The sequence below is a fragment of the Hyla sarda genome, unplaced genomic scaffold, assembly GCF_029499605.1.
Source record: "Hyla sarda isolate aHylSar1 unplaced genomic scaffold, aHylSar1.hap1 scaffold_502, whole genome shotgun sequence".
Classification (NCBI taxonomy): Eukaryota; Metazoa; Chordata; class Amphibia; order Anura; family Hylidae; genus Hyla; species Hyla sarda.
Genome location: NW_026610513.1, coordinates 105,755 through 121,789, shown reverse-complemented (window position 1 = coordinate 121,789; position 16,035 = coordinate 105,755). Strand labels below are relative to the sequence as shown.

General features: G+C 46.7%; 7 non-coding genes and 1 pseudogene across 7 annotated transcripts; all 8 read right to left on the bottom strand.

Annotated features, from left to right (window-relative positions):
- Window positions 1–545: 545 nt before the first annotated feature.
- Window positions 546–734, bottom strand: LOC130337630 (U2 spliceosomal RNA). Its single transcript, XR_008878484.1, has one exon. It is a non-coding gene; the product is annotated as a U2 spliceosomal RNA (small nuclear RNA).
- Window positions 735–1,428: 694 nt separating this feature from the next.
- On the bottom strand, window positions 1,429–1,588 carry LOC130337632 (U2 spliceosomal RNA; annotated as a pseudogene).
- Window positions 1,589–3,685: 2,097 nt separating this feature from the next.
- On the bottom strand, window positions 3,686–3,876 carry LOC130337683 (U2 spliceosomal RNA). The gene has a single exon (XR_008878530.1). It is a non-coding gene; the product is annotated as a U2 spliceosomal RNA (small nuclear RNA).
- Window positions 3,877–5,961: 2,085 nt separating this feature from the next.
- On the bottom strand, window positions 5,962–6,152 carry LOC130337682 (U2 spliceosomal RNA). The gene has a single exon (XR_008878529.1). It is a non-coding gene; the product is annotated as a U2 spliceosomal RNA (small nuclear RNA).
- A 2,095-nt stretch (window positions 6,153–8,247) lies between these two features.
- Window positions 8,248–8,438, bottom strand: LOC130337681 (U2 spliceosomal RNA). The gene has a single exon (XR_008878528.1). It is a non-coding gene; the product is annotated as a U2 spliceosomal RNA (small nuclear RNA).
- A 2,090-nt stretch (window positions 8,439–10,528) lies between these two features.
- On the bottom strand, window positions 10,529–10,719 carry LOC130337642 (U2 spliceosomal RNA). The gene has a single exon (XR_008878492.1). It is a non-coding gene; the product is annotated as a U2 spliceosomal RNA (small nuclear RNA).
- A 2,085-nt stretch (window positions 10,720–12,804) lies between these two features.
- LOC130337680 (U2 spliceosomal RNA) lies at window positions 12,805–12,995 on the bottom strand. Its single transcript, XR_008878527.1, has one exon. It is a non-coding gene; the product is annotated as a U2 spliceosomal RNA (small nuclear RNA).
- A 2,085-nt stretch (window positions 12,996–15,080) lies between these two features.
- Window positions 15,081–15,271, bottom strand: LOC130337677 (U2 spliceosomal RNA). Its single transcript, XR_008878525.1, has one exon. It is a non-coding gene; the product is annotated as a U2 spliceosomal RNA (small nuclear RNA).
- Window positions 15,272–16,035: the final 764 nt, after the last annotated feature.

Genomic DNA, 16,035 nt, shown 5'->3' with positions numbered 1-16,035 from the left:
GCCTTTGCAATACCACAGAAGCAATGCATGGTCAATGTACAGCAATGACACACCTGTGTGAACAGCCAGGAGACCCCCCCCCCCCCCCATGTTATGTTACATAGTTACATAGTTAGTACGGTCGAAAAAAGACATATGTCCATCAAGTTCAACCAGGGAATTAAGGGGTAGGGGTGTGGCGCGATATTGGGGAAGGGATGAGATTTTATATTTCTTCATAAGCATTAATCTTATTTTGTCAATTAGGAACATTCAGCACCCACCCGCTATCAAGGCAGCTGCCTATCATGTCATGCCCTACCTGCACAGGTGTGCTGGCTACTCAAATGATCCAATTAAGGAGGCCATTTAGTCAGCAGCAGCAGAAGTCCTGTGCCTGGACGCTCCAACAGCGGCCAGACACAAGCAGAAGCAGCAGAAGCAGCAGCAGCAGCACCACCTTTTGTTTTTTGGCTGCAGCAGCAAGGCCCACAGGGCTGGCTAGCTGGCTAGCCAGCAAGCAGGTAGCAATGAAAGTAGGAATCTTTCTTTTTAACCCTGTAAGGGGGTGGTGCACTGTACCCGAAGATACTGCCATATCGGGTCAATGCATAGGGCGACGGAAGCAAGCTTCGAAATCGGCCCCCGTTCTCAAAAATCCATTTAATATATGGTCCCCAGATAGGGGACGTATCAGATATTAAACTGATAAGAACAGATTTTTTTTTTTTTTTTTTTTTTTTTTTAAAGCCGAGGAACGTGCTTTCGATTCACCCAAAGTGCAAGAAAAAGTGCAAACGTGTTACACTAAAAAAAACGTGCACAAAGGATGCGGTCTATCGCAAGCCCTTCTCCGATAGGAGAGAGGCCCCCCAACAAACCTTACCCTTCGCCTCCGGACCAAAAGGTACCTGCGAGGTTCCAGGTTCGATGTCCCTTTTCGCCGAAGCTACTAGGGGACCACAAATGCTCCCGGCATCCCCCTTGGCGTTAGCCAAGGTATCTGCCCGCAGAGCCGATTACGGTAGGTACCCTGCCAAAGCAGGAGTACCCGGGGTGTTTGCAGGGAGGTGCGGAACCTAATGGCCACACACACCTCCCCTAGACCGCCAGGAGGGACACCCAGAAGGGCTACCGCATCCTGACAAATCCTGTGAACACACAACACGCAAAAAGTGACACAGTGAGACAAAAAATAAATAAATAAGTGAATGTGTGCAGATATACTGCCCGGACATCCGGCCGGATCTATAAAAATTTCTCTGATCCTAGCCAGAAGGCCGGGAATCAAGAGGTGAGTGCCACAAGGTGAAGAGATTTTGGTGCCCGTGCTTCAACTCAGTGAGTCTATTCTCCCAGTGAGTTTCGGCACCTCGGGGTCACCACTCCCCGAGGCACAAAAGTACCTCGGCTCTAGACCCTCTCAGCCTCATGGCGAGACCCGAAGGGAACAGGTCACATCGGGGCAGCCGTCGAGCTGATTCCTCAGAACCAGCCCCGGAAAGCCCTGGTACACCTGCATCCTCCATGCAGCACCCATCCCCACCAGCATGAAAACTGATAAGAACAGATACTACACTTGATCTTAGCCAAAAGGCCGAGAAGCGATAACCGTGAAAGGGGCGGGCCCAACAAGGTCCCCTTCATGGGCACTATCACTGCTTGCTGTCAGGGAGGCTGCCAGACAATTTTCCATGCACACTCTGGGCTGGGGGGCAGTCAACCACCAGTACACACAGCAGAACCTAAACCCATACCATTATTGCTAAGCAGCAAGACAGGGGCCCATTGCACTCCCACGGGGCCTTTTTAAATGCAATCCATAACCCGGATTTGCCAGGAACCCTTCTTACTCCTCCTACTTGCATGTGACACTGGGCTTAGGATCTGCATAGGAAACACACACACAAGCACACACCTACCTTTGTTGCCTGCAGATGCCTCCTTGGCTGTCCCCAAACGGTATCAAACCAACACCCACGGGAAGCTGTAAGCATAGAGGACATGCCTGCACCCCATTGGACTTACCTGTGTGGGTTAAATCCGGGTTATTTGACAACCTATGGCGGTGATGGTTCTGCTCAGGCAGAGCAGTGCTGATGCTCCTCATAAAGCTGTCGCTGCTGTGAAGGTTCTAGGTGACATCACAAATCCCTATGGTTACATACACAACAAAGCTGGGTTGTTGTTGTTTACACTCTGCAAGGCCTGTGGAAGTGAGTGACATCATAGCACTGTAGTTCTGAGGGTTCTAGATGGATGCAACAATCTCCTGTTGCTTCTATGAAGGCCATAATAGACGACATCACCAAACAGCTCCATAGTCACATACACAGCAAAGGAGAGATGTTGTTTACACCTAGTGATGTCAGTGGTATTGAGTGACATCACAGCACAGTGCTAAGGCTCCTGGGCCTGGACACAGCAGCGGCTGCAATATCTCAACGGAGAATACGTTTATATATATGTGTGTGTGTGCGCGTATATATATATATATATATATATATATATATATATATATATATTTCTCCGCCGAAATCACTTTTAAACCCATTTCCACCTTTTTTTCCCTTCTCTTCCTCTTACTTTTTTTTCACGTTTTTTTACGCTTTTCTCCTTTTCGCCTCTTTTCTGGGCGTATTATTCTTCTTTTTCTTCTTTTTTTTCGTCTAATGCATACCCCATCAGTGCAGCAATGCTTATTCAATACCGCCAGCAGATGGAGACACTGGGGGATAATTTTCTAAGGATTTATACTGATTTTTCCTGTCTGAATTTGTCGCACAGAAAGTTGCAGGCCAAATATGTGTGACATTTCTGCGACTTTAGCTTCTAGAGCATTTTTACAACATTATACATAGGTGCTGAATACATAAAAAGCGACTGTTCAGCGACAGACAAGTCGCATCGGCTGAAAGTAGGCCAGAATGTCAGTCCATGTTGGAGCAGGTTTAGATACAGTCTAAAGTATAGATCTCAAAGTCTGTGCACAGAATTTAGCAAGGGCCTCGCACCTTCTGATGCATCAGGTAGGTGCACAATAGCATAGCCTAACCCTCTGTACTTTGGTCTATATTGATGCGGGACATAGACAGCCAGCTGATGACCAATCCATTAGTGCAATGGATGGCTGGAAGCATTTGTCTATTTGTCTTTGCCTTTGCAATACCACAGAAGCAATGCATGGTCAATGTACAGCAATGACACACCTGTGTGAACAGCCAGGAGACCCCCCCCCCCCCCCCCATGTTATGTTACATAGTTACATAGTTAGTACGGTCGAAAAAAGACATATGTCCATCAAGTTCAACCAGGGAATTAAGGGGTAGGGGTGTGGCGCGATATTGGGGAAGGGATGAGATTTTATATTTCTTCATAAGCATTAATCTTATTTTGTCAATTAGGAACATTCAGCACCCACCCGCTATCAAGGCAGCTGCCTATCATGTCATGCCCTACCTGCACAGGTGTGCTGGCTACTCAAATGATCCAATTAAGGAGGCCATTTAGTCAGCAGCAGCAGAAGTCCTGTGCCTGGACGCTCCAACAGCGGCCAGACACAAGCAGAAGCAGCAGAAGCAGCAGCAGCAGCACCACCTTTTGTTTTTTGGCTGCAGCAGCAAGGCCCACAGGGCTGGCTAGCTGGCTGCTAGCCAGCAAGCAGGTAGCAATGAAAGTAGGAATCTTTCTTTTTAACCCTGTAAGGGGGTGGTGCACTGTACCCGAAGATACTGCCATATCGGGTCAATGCATAGGGCGACGGAAGCAAGCTTCGAAATCGGCCCCCGTTCTCAAAAATCCATTTAATATATGGTCCCCAGATAGGGGACGTATCAGATATTAAACTGATAAGAACAGATACTACACTTGATCTTAGCCAAAAGGCCGAGAAGCGATAACCGTGAAAGGGGCGGGCCCAACAAGGTCCCCTTCATGGGCACTATCACTGCTTGCTGTCAGGGAGGCTGCCAGACAATTTTCCATGCACACTCTGGGCTGGGGGGCAGTCAACCACCAGTACACACAGCAGAACCTAAACCCATACCATTATTGCTAAGCAGCAAGACAGGGGCCCATTGCACTCCCACGGGGCCTTTTTAAATGCAATCCATAACCCGGATTTGCCAGGAACCCTTCTTACTCCTCCTACTTGCATGTGACACTGGGCTTAGGATCTGCATAGGAAACACACACACAAGCACACACCTACCTTTGTTGCCTGCAGATGCCTCCTTGGCTGTCCCCAAACGGTATCAAACCAACACCCACGGGAAGCTGTAAGCATAGAGGACATGCCTGCACCCCATTGGACTTACCTGTGTGGGTTAAATCCGGGTTATTTGACAACCTATGGCGGTGATGGTTCTGCTCAGGCAGAGCAGTGCTGATGCTCCTCATAAAGCTGTCGCTGCTGTGAAGGTTCTAGGTGACATCACAAATCCCTATGGTTACATACACAACAAAGCTGGGTTGTTGTTGTTTACACTCTGCAAGGCCTGTGGAAGTGAGTGACATCATAGCACTGTAGTTCTGAGGGTTCTAGATGGATGCAACAATCTCCTGTTGCTTCTATGAAGGCCATAATAGACGACATCACCAAACAGCTCCATAGTCACATACACAGCAAAGGAGAGATGTTGTTTACACCTAGTGATGTCAGTGGTATTGAGTGACATCACAGCACAGTGCTAAGGCTCCTGGGCCTGGACACAGCAGCGGCTGCAATATCTCAACGGAGAATACGTTTATATATATGTGTGTGTGTGCGCGTATATATATATATATATATATATATATATATATATATATATATTTCTCCGCCGAAATCACTTTTAAACCCATTTCCACCTTTTTTTCCCTTCTCTTCCTCTTACTTTTTTTTCACGTTTTTTTACGTTTTTCTCCTTTTCGCCTCTTTTCTGGGCGTATTATTCTTCTTTTTCTTCTTTTTTTTCGTCTAATGCATACCCCATCAGTGCAGCAATGCTTATTCAATACCGCCAGCAGATGGAGACACTGGGGGATAATTTTCTAAGGATTTATACTGATTTTTCCTGTCTGAATTTGTCGCACAGAAAGTTGCAGGCCAAATATGTGTGACATTTCTGCGACTTTAGCTTCTAGAGCATTTTTACAACATTATACATAGGTGCTGAATACATAAAAAGCGACTGTTCAGCGACAGACAAGTCGCATCGGCTGAAAGTAGGCCAGAATGTCAGTCCATGTTGGAGCAGGTTTAGATACAGTCTAAAGTATAGATCTCAAAGTCTGTGCACAGAATTTAGCAAGGGCCTCGCACCTTCTGATGCATCAGGTAGGTGCACAATAGCATAGCCTAACCCTCTGTACTTTGGTCTATATTGATGCGGGACATAGACAGCCAGCTGATGACCAATCCATTAGTGCAATGGATGGCTGGAAGCATTTGTCTTTGCCTTTGCAATACCACAGAAGCAATGCATGGTCAATGTACAGCAATGACACACCTGTGTGAACAGCCAGGAGACCCCCCCCCCCCCCCCATGTTATGTTACATAGTTACATAGTTAGTACGGTCGAAAAAAGACATATGTCCATCAAGTTCAACCAGGGAATTAAGGGGTAGGGGTGTGGCGCGATATTGGGGAAGGGATGAGATTTTATATTTCTTCATAAGCATTAATCTTATTTTGTCAATTAGGAACATTCAGCACCCACCCGCTATCAAGGCAGCTGCCTATCATGTCATGCCCTACCTGCACAGGTGTGCTGGCTACTCAAATGATCCAATTAAGGAGGCCATTTAGTCAGCAGCAGCAGAAGTCCTGTGCCTGGACGCTCCAACAGCGGCCAGACACAAGCAGAAGCAGCAGAAGCAGCAGCAGCAGCACCACCTTTTGTTTTTTGGCTGCAGCAGCAAGGCCCACAGGGCTGGCTAGCTGGCTAGCCAGCAAGCAGGTAGCAATGAAAGTAGGAATCTTTCTTTTTAACCCTGTAAGGGGGTGGTGCACTGTACCCGAAGATACTGCCATATCGGGTCAATGCATAGGGCGACGGAAGCAAGCTTCGAAATCGGCCCCCGTTCTCAAAAATCCATTTAATATATGGTCCCCAGATAGGGGACGTATCAGATATTAAACTGATAAGAACAGATACTACACTTGATCTTAGCCAAAAGGCCGAGAAGCGATAACCGTGAAAGGGGCGGGCCCAACAAGGTCCCCTTCATGGGCACTATCACTGCTTGCTGTCAGGGAGGCTGCCAGACAATTTTCCATGCACACTCTGGGCTGGGGGGCAGTCAACCACCAGTACACACAGCAGAACCTAAACCCATACCATTATTGCTAAGCAGCAAGACAGGGGCCCATTGCACTCCCACGGGGCCTTTTTAAATGCAATCCATAACCCGGATTTGCCAGGAACCCTTCTTACTCCTCCTACTTGCATGTGACACTGGGCTTAGGATCTGCATAGGAAACACACACACAAGCACACACCTACCTTTGTTGCCTGCAGATGCCTCCTTGGCTGTCCCCAAACGGTATCAAACCAACACCCACGGGAAGCTGTAAGCATAGAGGACATGCCTGCACCCCATTGGACTTACCTGTGTGGGTTAAATCCGGGTTATTTGACAACCTATGGCGGTGATGGTTCTGCTCAGGCAGAGCAGTGCTGATGCTCCTCATAAAGCTGTCGCTGCTGTGAAGGTTCTAGGTGACATCACAAATCCCTATGGTTACATACACAACAAAGCTGGGTTGTTGTTGTTTACACTCTGCAAGGCCTGTGGAAGTGAGTGACATCATAGCACTGTAGTTCTGAGGGTTCTAGATGGATGCAACAATCTCCTGTTGCTTCTATGAAGGCCATAATAGACGACATCACCAAACAGCTCCATAGTCACATACACAGCAAAGGAGAGATGTTGTTTACACCTAGTGATGTCAGTGGTATTGAGTGACATCACAGCACAGTGCTAAGGCTCCTGGGCCTGGACACAGCAGCGGCTGCAATATCTCAACGGAGAATACGTTTATATATATGTGTGTGTGTGCGCGTATATATATATATATATATATATATATATATATATATATATATATTTCTCCGCCGAAATCACTTTTAAACCCATTTCCACCTTTTTTTCCCTTCTCTTCCTCTTACTTTTTTTTCACGTTTTTTTACGTTTTTCTCCTTTTCGCCTCTTTTCTGGGCGTATTATTCTTCTTTTTCTTCTTTTTTTTCGTCTAATGCATACCCCATCAGTGCAGCAATGCTTATTCAATACCGCCAGCAGATGGAGACACTGGGGGATAATTTTCTAAGGATTTATACTGATTTTTCCTGTCTGAATTTGTCGCACAGAAAGTTGCAGGCCAAATATGTGTGACATTTCTGCGACTTTAGCTTCTAGAGCATTTTTACAACATTATACATAGGTGCTGAATACATAAAAAGCGACTGTTCAGCGACAGACAAGTCGCATCGGCTGAAAGTAGGCCAGAATGTCAGTCCATGTTGGAGCAGGTTTAGATACAGTCTAAAGTATAGATCTCAAAGTCTGTGCACAGAATTTAGCAAGGGCCTCGCACCTTCTGATGCATCAGGTAGGTGCACAATAGCATAGCCTAACCCTCTGTACTTTGGTCTATATTGATGCGGGACATAGACAGCCAGCTGATGACCAATCCATTAGTGCAATGGATGGCTGGAAGCATTTGTCTTTGCCTTTGCAATACCACAGAAGCAATGCATGGTCAATGTACAGCAATGACACACCTGTGTGAACAGCCAGGAGACCCCCCCCCCCCCCCATGTTATGTTACATAGTTACATAGTTAGTACGGTCGAAAAAAGACATATGTCCATCAAGTTCAACCAGGGAATTAAGGGGTAGGGGTGTGGCGCGATATTGGGGAAGGGATGAGATTTTATATTTCTTCATAAGCATTAATCTTATTTTGTCAATTAGGAACATTCAGCACCCACCCGCTATCAAGGCAGCTGCCTATCATGTCATGCCCTACCTGCACAGGTGTGCTGGCTACTCAAATGATCCAATTAAGGAGGCCATTTAGTCAGCAGCAGCAGAAGTCCTGTGCCTGGACGCTCCAACAGCGGCCAGACACAAGCAGAAGCAGCAGAAGCAGCAGAAGCAGCAGCAGCAGCACCACCTTTTGTTTTTTGGCTGCAGCAGCAAGGCCCACAGGGCTGGCTAGCTGGCTAGCCAGCAAGCAGGTAGCAATGAAAGTAGGAATCTTTCTTTTTAACCCTGTAAGGGGGTGGTGCACTGTACCCGAAGATACTGCCATATCGGGTCAATGCATAGGGCGACGGAAGCAAGCTTCGAAATCGGCCCCCGTTCTCAAAAATCCATTTAATATATGGTCCCCAGATAGGGGACGTATCAGATATTAAACTGATAAGAACAGATACTACACTTGATCTTAGCCAAAAGGCCGAGAAGCGATAACCGTGAAAGGGGCGGGCCCAACAAGGTCCCCTTCATGGGCACTATCACTGCTTGCTGTCAGGGAGGCTGCCAGACAATTTTCCATGCACACTCTGGGCTGGGGGGCAGTCAACCACCAGTACACACAGCAGAACCTAAACCCATACCATTATTGCTAAGCAGCAAGACAGGGGCCCATTGCACTCCCACGGGGCCTTTTTAAATGCAATCCATAACCCGGATTTGCCAGGAACCCTTCTTACTCCTCCTACTTGCATGTGACACTGGGCTTAGGATCTGCATAGGAAACACACACACAAGCACACACCTACCTTTGTTGCCTGCAGATGCCTCCTTGGCTGTCCCCAAACGGTATCAAACCAACACCCACGGGAAGCTGTAAGCATAGAGGACATGCCTGCACCCCATTGGACTTACCTGTGTGGGTTAAATCCGGGTTATTTGACAACCTATGGCGGTGATGGTTCTGCTCAGGCAGAGCAGTGCTGATGCTCCTCATAAAGCTGTCGCTGCTGTGAAGGTTCTAGGTGACATCACAAATCCCTATGGTTACATACACAACAAAGCTGGGTTGTTGTTGTTTACACTCTGCAAGGCCTGTGGAAGTGAGTGACATCATAGCACTGTAGTTCTGAGGGTTCTAGATGGATGCAACAATCTCCTGTTGCTTCTATGAAGGCCATAATAGACGACATCACCAAACAGCTCCATGGTCACATACACAGCAAAGGAGAGATGTTGTTTACACCTAGTGATGTCAGTGGTATTGAGTGACATCACAGCACAGTGCTAAGGCTCCTGGGCCTGGACACAGCAGCGGCTGCAATATCTCAACGGAGAATACGTTTATATATATGTGTGTGTGTGCGCGTATATATATATATATATATATATATATATATATATATATATATATATTTCTCCGCCGAAATCACTTTTAAACCCATTTCCACCTTTTTTTCCCTTCTCTTCCTCTTACTTTTTTTTCACGTTTTTTTACGTTTTTCTCCTTTTCGCCTCTTTTCTGGGCGTATTATTCTTCTTTTTCTTCTTTTTTTTCGTCTAATGCATACCCCATCAGTGCAGCAATGCTTATTCAATACCGCCAGCAGATGGAGACACTGGGGGATAATTTTCTAAGGATTTATACTGATTTTTCCTGTCTGAATTTGTCGCACAGAAAGTTGCAGGCCAAATATGTGTGACATTTCTGCGACTTTAGCTTCTAGAGCATTTTTACAACATTATACATAGGTGCTGAATACATAAAAAGCGACTGTTCAGCGACAGACAAGTCGCATCGGCTGAAAGTAGGCCAGAATGTCAGTCCATGTTGGAGCAGGTTTAGATACAGTCTAAAGTATAGATCTCAAAGTCTGTGCACAGAATTTAGCAAGGGCCTCGCACCTTCTGATGCATCAGGTAGGTGCACAATAGCATAGCCTAACCCTCTGTACTTTGGTCTATATTGATGCGGGACATAGACAGCCAGCTGATGACCAATCCATTAGTGCAATGGATGGCTGGAAGCATTTGTCTTTGCCTTTGCAATACCACAGAAGCAATGCATGGTCAATGTACAGCAATGACACACCTGTGTGAACAGCCAGGAGACCCCCCCCCCCCCCCCCATGTTATGTTACATAGTTACATAGTTAGTACGGTCGAAAAAAGACATATGTCCATCAAGTTCAACCAGGGAATTAAGGGGTAGGGGTGTGGCGCGATATTGGGGAAGGGATGAGATTTTATATTTCTTCATAAGCATTAATCTTATTTTGTCAATTAGGAACATTCAGCACCCACCCGCTATCAAGGCAGCTGCCTATCATGTCATGCCCTACCTGCACAGGTGTGCTGGCTACTCAAATGATCCAATTAAGGAGGCCATTTAGTCAGCAGCAGCAGAAGTCCTGTGCCTGGACGCTCCAACAGCGGCCAGACACAAGCAGAAGCAGCAGAAGCAGCAGCAGCAGCACCACCTTTTGTTTTTTGGCTGCAGCAGCAAGGCCCACAGGGCTGGCTAGCTGGCTAGCCAGCAAGCAGGTAGCAATGAAAGTAGGAATCTTTCTTTTTAACCCTGTAAGGGGGTGGTGCACTGTACCCGAAGATACTGCCATATCGGGTCAATGCATAGGGCGACGGAAGCAAGCTTCGAAATCAGCCCCCGTTCTCAAAAATCCATTTAATATATGGTCCCCAGATAGGGGACGTATCAGATATTAAACTGATAAGAACAGATACTACACTTGATCTTAGCCAAAAGGCCGAGAAGCGATAACCGTGAAAGGGGCGGGCCCAACAAGGTCCCCTTCATGGGCACTATCACTGCTTGCTGTCAGGGAGGCTGCCAGACAATTTTCCATGCACACTCTGGGCTGGGGGGCAGTCAACCACCAGTACACACAGCAGAACCTAAACCCATACCATTATTGCTAAGCAGCAAGACAGGGGCCCATTGCACTCCCACGGGGCCTTTTTAAATGCAATCCATAACCCGGACCGGATTTGCCAGGAACCCTTCTTACTCCTCCTACTTGCATGTGACACTGGGCTTAGGATCTGCATAGGAAACACACACACAAGCACACACCTACCTTTGTTGCCTGCAGATGCCTCCTTGGCTGTCCCCAAACGGTATCAAACCAACACCCACGGGAAGCTGTAAGCATAGAGGACATGCCTGCACCCCATTGGACTTACCTGTGTGGGTTAAATCCGGGTTATTTGACAACCTATGGCGGTGATGGTTCTGCTCAGGCAGAGCAGTGCTGATGCTCCTCATAAAGCTGTCGCTGCTGTGAAGGTTCTAGGTGACATCACAAATCCCTATGGTTACATACACAACAAAGCTGGGTTGTTGTTGTTTACACTCTGCAAGGCCTGTGGAAGTGAGTGACATCATAGCACTGTAGTTCTGAGGGTTCTAGATGGATGCAACAATCTCCTGTTGCTTCTATGAAGGCCATAATAGACGACATCACCAAACAGCTCCATAGTCACATACACAGCAAAGGAGAGATGTTGTTTACACCTAGTGATGTCAGTGGTATTGAGTGACATCACAGCACAGTGCTAAGGCTCCTGGGCCTGGACACAGCAGCGGCTGCAATATCTCAACGGAGAATACGTTTATATATATGTGTGTGTGTGCGCGTATATATATATATATATATATATATATATATATATATATATATTTCTCCGCCGAAATCACTTTTAAACCCATTTCCACCTTTTTTTCCCTTCTCTTCCTCTTACTTTTTTTTCACGTTTTTTTACTCTCCTTTTCGCCTCTTTTCTGGGCGTATTATTCTTCTTTTTCTTCTTTTTTTTCGTCTAATGCATACCCCATCAGTGCAGCAATGCTTATTCAATACCGCCAGCAGATGGAGACACTGGGGGATAATTTTCTAAGGATTTATACTGATTTTTCCTGTCTGAATTTGTCGCACAGAAAGTTGCAGGCCAAATATGTGTGACATTTCTGCGACTTTAGCTTCTAGAGCATTTTTACAACATTATACATAGGTGCTGAATACATAAAAAGCGACTGTTCAGCGACAGACAAGTCGCATCGGCTGAAAGTAGGCCAGAATGTCAGTCCATGTTGGAGCAGGTTTAGATACAGTCTAAAGTATAGATCTCAAAGTCTGTGCACAGAATTTAGCAAGGGCCTCGCACCTTCTGATGCATCAGGTAGGTGCACAATAGCATAGCCTAACCCTCTGTACTTTGGTCTATATTGATGCGGGACATAGACAGCCAGCTGATGACCAATCCATTAGTGCAATGGATGGCTGGAAGCATTTGTCTTTGCCTTTGCAATACCACAGAAGCAATGCATGGTCAATGTACAGCAATGACACACCTGTGTGAACAGCCAGGAGACCCCCCCCCCCCCCCCATGTTATGTTACATAGTTACATAGTTAGTACGGTCGAAAAAAGACATATGTCCATCAAGTTCAACCAGGGAATTAAGGGGTAGGGGTGTGGCGCGATATTGGGGAAGGGATGAGATTTTATATTTCTTCATAAGCATTAATCTTATTTTGTCAATTAGGAACATTCAGCACCCACCCGCTATCAAGGCAGCTGCCTATCATGTCATGCCCTACCTGCACAGGTGTGCTGGCTACTCAAATGATCCAATTAAGGAGGCCATTTAGTCAGCAGCAGCAGAAGTCCTGTGCCTGGACGCTCCAACAGCGGCCAGACACAAGCAGAAGCAGCAGAAGCAGCAGCAGCAGCACCACCTTTTGTTTTTTGGCTGCAGCAGCAAGGCCCACAGGGCTGGCTAGCTGGCTAGCCAGCAAGCAGGTAGCAATGAAAGTAGGAATCTTTCTTTTTAACCCTGTAAGGGGGTGGTGCACTGTACCCGAAGATACTGCCATATCGGGTCAATGCATAGGGCGACGGAAGCAAGCTTCGAAATCGGCCCCCGTTCTCAAAAATCCATTTAATATATGGTCCCCAGATAGGGGACGTATCAGATATTAAACTGATAAGAACAGATACTACACTTGATCTTAGCCAAAAGGCCGAGAAGCGATAACCGTGAAAGGGGCGGGCCCAACAAGGTCCCCTTCATGGGCACTATCACTGCTTGCTGTCAGGGAGGCTGCCAGACAATTTTCCATGCACACTCTGGGCTGGGGGGCAGTCAACCACCAGTACACACAGCAGAACCTAAACCCATACCATTATTGCTAAGCAGCAAGACAGGGGCCCATTGCACTCCCACGGGGCCTTTTTAAATGCAATCCATAACCCGGATTTGCCAGGAACCCTTCTTACTCCTCCTACTTGCATGTGACACTGGGCTTAGGATCTGCATAGGAAACACACACACAAGCACACACCTACCTTTGTTGCCTGCAGATGCCTCCTTGGCTGTCCCCAAACGGTATCAAACCAACACCCACGGGAAGCTGTAAGCATAGAGGACATGCCTGCACCCCATTGGACTTACCTGTGTGGGTTAAATCCGGGTTATTTGACAACCTATGGCGGTGATGGTTCTGCTCAGGCAGAGCAGTGCTGATGCTCCTCATAAAGCTGTCGCTGCTGTGAAGGTTCTAGGTGACATCACAAATCCCTATGGTTACATACACAACAAAGCTGGGTTGTTGTTGTTTACACTCTGCAAGGCCTGTGGAAGTGAGTGACATCATAGCACTGTAGTTCTGAGGGTTCTAGATGGATGCAACAATCTCCTGTTGCTTCTATGAAGGCCATAATAGACGACATCACCAAACAGCTCCATAGTCACATACACAGCAAAGGAGAGATGTTGTTTACACCTAGTGATGTCAGTGGTATTGAGTGACATCACAGCACAGTGCTAAGGCTCCTGGGCCTGGACACAGCAGCGGCTGCAATATCTCAACGGAGAATACGTTTATATATATGTGTGTGTGTGCGCGTATATATATATATATATATATATATATATATATATATATATATTTCTCCGCCGAAATCACTTTTAAACCCATTTCCACCTTTTTTTCCCTTCTCTTCCTCTTACTTTTTTTTCACGTTTTTTTACGTTTTTCTCCTTTTCGCCTCTTTTCTGGGCGTATTATTCTTCTTTTTCTTCTTTTTTTTCGTCTAATGCATACCCCATCAGTGCAGCAATGCTTATTCAATACCGCCAGCAGATGGAGACACTGGGGGATAATTTTCTAAGGATTTATACTGATTTTTCCTGTCTGAATTTGTCGCACAGAAAGTTGCAGGCCAAATATGTGTGACATTTCTGCGACTTTAGCTTCTAGAGCATTTTTACAACATTATACATAGGTGCTGAATACATAAAAAGCGACTGTTCAGCGACAGACAAGTCGCATCGGCTGAAAGTAGGCCAGAATGTCAGTCCATGTTGGAGCAGGTTTAGATACAGTCTAAAGTATAGATCTCAAAGTCTGTGCACAGAATTTAGCAAGGGCCTCGCACCTTCTGATGCATCAGGTAGGTGCACAATAGCATAGCCTAACCCTCTGTACTTTGGTCTATATTGATGCGGGACATAGACAGCCAGCTGATGACCAATCCATTAGTGCAATGGATGGCTGGAAGCATTTGTCTTTGCCTTTGCAATACCACAGAAGCAATGCATGGTCAATGTACAGCAATGACACACCTGTGTGAACAGCCAGGAGACCCCCCCCCCCCCCCCATGTTATGTTACATAGTTACATAGTTAGTACGGTCGAAAAAAGACATATGTCCATCAAGTTCAACCAGGGAATTAAGGGGTAGGGGTGTGGCGCGATATTGGGGAAGGGATGAGATTTTATATTTCTTCATAAGCATTAATCTTATTTTGTCAATTAGGAACATTCAGCACCCACCCGCTATCAAGGCAGCTGCCTATCATGTCATGCCCTACCTGCACAGGTGTGCTGGCTACTCAAATGATCCAATTAAGGAGGCCATTTAGTCAGCAGCAGCAGAAGTCCTGTGCCTGGACGCTCCAACAGCGGCCAGACACAAGCAGAAGCAGCAGAAGCAGCAGCAGCAGCACCACCTTTTGTTTTTTGGCTGCAGCAGCAAGGCCCACAGGGCTGGCTAGCTGGCTAGCCAGCAAGCAGGTAGCAATGAAAGTAGGAATCTTTCTTTTTAACCCTGTAAGGGGGTGGTGCACTGTACCCGAAGATACTGCCATATCGGGTCAATGCATAGGGCGACGGAAGCAAGCTTCGAAATCGGCCCCCGTTCTCAAAAATCCATTTAATATATGGTCCCCAGATAGGGGACGTATCAGATATTAAACTGATAAGAACAGATACTACACTTGATCTTAGCCAAAAGGCCGAGAAGCGATAACCGTGAAAGGGGCGGGCCCAACAAGGTCCCCTTCATGGGCACTATCACTGCTTGCTGTCAGGGAGGCTGCCAGACAATTTTCCATGCACACTCTGGGCTGGGGGGCAGTCAACCACCAGTACACACAGCAGAACCTAAACCCATACCATTATTGCTAAGCAGCAAGACAGGGGCCCATTGCACTCCCACGGGGCCTTTTTAAATGCAATCCATAACCCGGATTTGCCAGGAACCCTTCTTACTCCTCCTACTTGCATGTGACACTGGGCTTAGGATCTGCATAGGAAACACACACACAAGCACACACCTACCTTTGTTGCCTGCAGATGCCTCCTTGGCTGTCCCCAAACGGTATCAAACCAACACCCACGGGAAGCTGTAAGCATAGAGGACATGCCTGCACCCCATTGGACTTACCTGTGTGGGTTAAATCCGGGTTATTTGACAACCTATGGCGGTGATGGTTCTGCTCAGGCAGAGCAGTGCTGATGCTCCTCATAAAGCTGTCGCTGCTGTGAAGGTTCTAGGTGACATCACAAATCCCTATGGTTACATACACAACAAAGCTGGGTTGTTGTTGTTTACACTCTGCAAGGCCTGTGGAAGTGAGTGACATCATAGCACTGTAGTTCTGAGGGTTCTAGATGGATGCAACAATCTCCTGTTGCTTCTATGAAGGCCATAATAGACGACATCACCAAACAGCTCCATAGTCACATACACAGCAAAGGAGAGATGTTGTTTACACCTAGTGATGTCAGT